A 3,571-nucleotide genomic window follows, 5' to 3' on the forward strand; every position below is an offset into this window, starting at 1 on the left:
TCAGATGGAGTTTCGCTTTTGTCCAGGCTGGAGTGCAATGGCGTGATCTCAGCTCACTGCAACCTCTGTCTCCTGGGTTCAAGCAATCCTCCTGCCTCAGCCTTTCAAGTAGCTGGGATTACACGTGTATACCACCACACCCGGCTAATTTTGTATTTTTTTTTCCACTACAGATGGGGTTTCACCATGTTGGTCAGGCTGGTCTTGAACTCCTGATCTCAAGTGATCCACCTGCCTTGGCCTCCCAAAGTGCTGGGATTACAGGCATGAGCCACCGAGCCCAGCCAAGGTGACTGTGTTTCTGAACTTGTTTGCATAAGTGCAATTTACACAGCACTTAGAAAGCTCATACAATTTATTTTAAATGCATGCTTTTGAGTTTGTTTTCACATAGATGTCATTTGTCCTAATTTACCATATGAAGTTGAGTTTGGGAATACTACTTAGATTTGTCTTCATTTTTCCAAACTTACAAAAAGATATTTAGTTGGAGATGAGTCTTTCTGAGCCAGTTTGTCTTTCTGAGCTAATGTGCTCTATTTCATAATAAGTCAATCTAACTCAGTTTCAGTTTCAATTTTTACATAAACTGCTTAATTACATTTATATTTACTCCAACTTATAATAAAAAGTTACTTTTAAGATCAAAGTGTAAGATCAGGCATGGTGACTCATGCCAGTAATCTCAATATTTTGGGAGGCCGAGACAGGCGGATAGCTTGAGCTCATGAGTTTGAGACTAGCCTGGGCAACATGGCAAAACCCTGTCTCTACAAAAGATACAAAAAAAAATTATCCAGGTATAGTAGCTTGTGCCTGTGGACCCAGCTACTTGGGAGGCTGAGGTGGGAGGATCACTTGAGCATTGGAGGCAGAGGCTGTGGCAGCAGCATTTGATTCAGAGCGACTCCATCTTGAATAAGGGCTGGGTAAAATAAGGCTGAGACCTACTGGGCTGCATTCCCAGGAGATTAGACATTCTAAGTCACAGGATGAGACAGGAGGTCAGCACAAGATACAGGTCACAAAGACTTTGCTCATAAAGCAGGATGTGGTAAAGAAGCTGGCCAAAACCAAAATGGTGATGAAAATGACCTCTGGTCGTCCTCACTGCTCATTATACACTAATTATAATGCATTAGCATGCTAAAAGATTCTCCCACCAGCACCATGACAGTTTACAGATGCCATGGCAATGTCAGAAAGTTACCCTCTGTGGTCTCAAAGGGGGAGGAACCCTCAGTTCCGGGAATTTCCACCCCTTTTCCAAAACACTCATCAATAATCCACCCCTTGTTTAGCACATAATCAAGAAATAACTGTAAGTACACTCAGTTGAGCAGCCCGTACAACTGCTCTGCCTGTGGAGTGGCCATCCTTTTATTCCTTTATTTCCTTAATAAGCTTGCCTTCACGTTATGGAATCACAGGGAATTCTTTCTTTCTTACACATGATCCAAGAACCCTCTCTTGGAGTCTGGATGGGACACCTTTCTGGTAAGAGTTGCAGTGAGCTGAGATTATGCCACTGTACTCCAGTCTGGGTCTCAAAAAAAAAAAATTGAAGGTGATTCTGAGCCTCTTTTAAAATACTGCTTAGGCCAGGTGGGGTGGCTCATGCCCATAATCCCAGCACTTTGGGAGGCCTAGGCAGGAGAATCCCTTGAGCCCAGGAGTTCAAGACCAGAATGGGCAGCATAGTAAGACCCTGTCTCTCCACAAAATAAAAAAATTAACTGGGCATGGTAGCACGCACCTGTGCTCCTAGCTACTTGGGAGGCTTAGGATCTGCTTGAATCAGGGAGCTGGAAGCTGCAGTGAGTCATGATCATACCACTGCTCTCCAGCCTGAGGGACAAAGAGAGACACTCCCTCAAAGGAAAAGATAAATTACACTGCTTAAATTCATCTAAAGTCGCTCTCACAAATTCTTACCCTGACAGAGAATGTGTGATTTTGAGGTTGCTTTCACATACACCTGCTAGTGTCCACTAGGTCCCCAGTTCCCACCGCGAGGCTGGGTTTCGCGTTCTCATCCCAGGCTGCCTCCCCCATTGCCTGCCTCTGCGGCAAATCGCCGGTTTTGCCGCAATGCTAAGTCCCAACTTGGCCAACAGGGGGCGCCCGAACCTCCCCTCCTGGAAGGGCGGGCTTCCAGGCCCAATTCCTCAGGTTGCGCGCTCACCTCCGTATGGTAGCTTGGGAAAGTCAGGTCTCTGAGGCCACTGAAGCTGAAAGTGGGGACTTCGCTTTTGGGCGACAAGTAGACACTCAGCCTCCGCGGGGTGGCGGATGGGGAGGGAACGGGGACTCGGCGGCTGGCAGCCTGGGTCGGCGCTATGGCGACAAATCGGGATTCATTCCCCTGAGCTTGAGGTGGGGACTTAGTCTCTCGGGGATGGGTGGGGACGCGGCCCCCGGTGGCGTAGACTGTCAATTAGTCTCGGAGTGGAGGGAGTGTTAGACCTAGGATCAAAAATACCAGATTCCTTTTCTGGGGTGAAAACTGAGGATTGGCCTCTGGAGGAAACCGCAGGGCTGAGCCCCTCGGGGAGAGGCGGGGACTAAGCCTCAGGAGCAGGAACCCTCTGGAGAAGGGCCTCCACTTTCCAACTGAGAGCCGGGACCTTGGCCTCTGGGCCCCGCGGAAGATCGGGGGCCAGCGGGAAGGTGGCTTACGCCTGTGATCCCAGGACTTTGGGAGGCAGAGGCATGAGTATCAGTTGAGGTCAGGAGTTTGAGTCCAGCCTGGATGACAGAGCGAGAGACCCTGGCTCAAAATAAAAATAAGAGGGAAGGGCTGCACGGCAGGGAGGGCGGGCCTGCTGCAGTTCCGGGGTAGGCGACCGGGTTTCCGGTCGTCCCCCGCACCTGGCTTCCTTCCTGAAAGCCCTCCACACCCTCTGCGAAGGCCCCTTGGGTTCCGCCAGCGAGGCTCGCAGCTCTCGCCCACGCGGAACCTGAGGAATTGGGCCTGGAAGCCCGCCCTTCTAGGTTCTGGAGGTTTGGTCGGACGCCCCCTGTTGGCCAAGTTGGGACTTGGCACTGCGGCAAAACCGGCGATTTGCCGCAGAGGCAGGCAATCGGGGGGAGGGCAGCCTGGGACCAGAACGCGAAACCCAGCCTCGCGGTGGGAACTGGGGACCTAGTGGACACTAGCAGGTGTATGTGAAAGCAACCTCAAAATCACACATTCTCTGTCAGGGTAAGAATTTGTGAGAGCGACTTTAGATGAATTTAAGCAGTGTAATTTATCTTTTCCTTTGAGGGAGTGTCTCCCTTTGTCCCTCAGGCTGGAGAGCAGTGGTATGATCATGACTCACTGCAGCTTCCAGCTCCCTGACTCAAGCAGATCCTAAGCCTCCCAAGTAGCTAGGAGCACAGGTGCGTGCTACCATGCCCAGTTAATTTTTTTATTTTGTGGAGAGACAGGGTCTTACTATGCTGCCCATTCTGGTCTTGAACTCCTGGGCTCAAGGGATCCTCCTGCCTAGGCCTCCCAAAGTGCTGGGATTATGGGCATGAGCCACCCCACCTGGCCTAAGCAGTATTTTAAAAGAGGCTCAGAATC

The 3,571-nt window shown here is 50.4% G+C and overlaps 1 protein-coding gene and 2 long non-coding RNA genes across 3 annotated transcripts in view; 2 read left to right on the forward strand and 1 right to left on the reverse strand.

Annotated features, from left to right (window-relative positions):
• Positions 1-3,571, forward strand: part of TMC2 (transmembrane channel like 2) — a 112,044-nt gene that overhangs the window by 21,956 nt on the left and 86,517 nt on the right. The gene's annotated exons all lie outside the window — the stretch shown is intronic.
• Positions 1,327-3,571, reverse strand: part of LOC119467751 — a 7,480-nt gene continuing 5,235 nt past the window's right edge. The window contains exon 3 of the long non-coding RNA XR_005196359.1: positions 1,327-1,546. This is a non-coding gene — a long non-coding RNA (uncharacterized LOC119467751). The remainder of the gene's footprint in view (positions 1,547-3,571) is intronic.
• LOC108286741 overlaps positions 1,921-3,571 on the forward strand; it is a 5,133-nt gene continuing 3,482 nt past the window's right edge. The window contains exon 1 of the long non-coding RNA XR_005196358.1: positions 1,921-2,728. This is a non-coding gene — a long non-coding RNA (uncharacterized LOC108286741). The remainder of the gene's footprint in view (positions 2,729-3,571) is intronic.

The sequence above is a fragment of the Cebus imitator genome, unplaced genomic scaffold (genome assembly GCF_001604975.1).
Source record: "Cebus imitator isolate Cc_AM_T3 unplaced genomic scaffold, Cebus_imitator-1.0 Scaffold328, whole genome shotgun sequence".
Taxonomy (NCBI): domain Eukaryota; kingdom Metazoa; phylum Chordata; class Mammalia; order Primates; family Cebidae; genus Cebus; species Cebus imitator.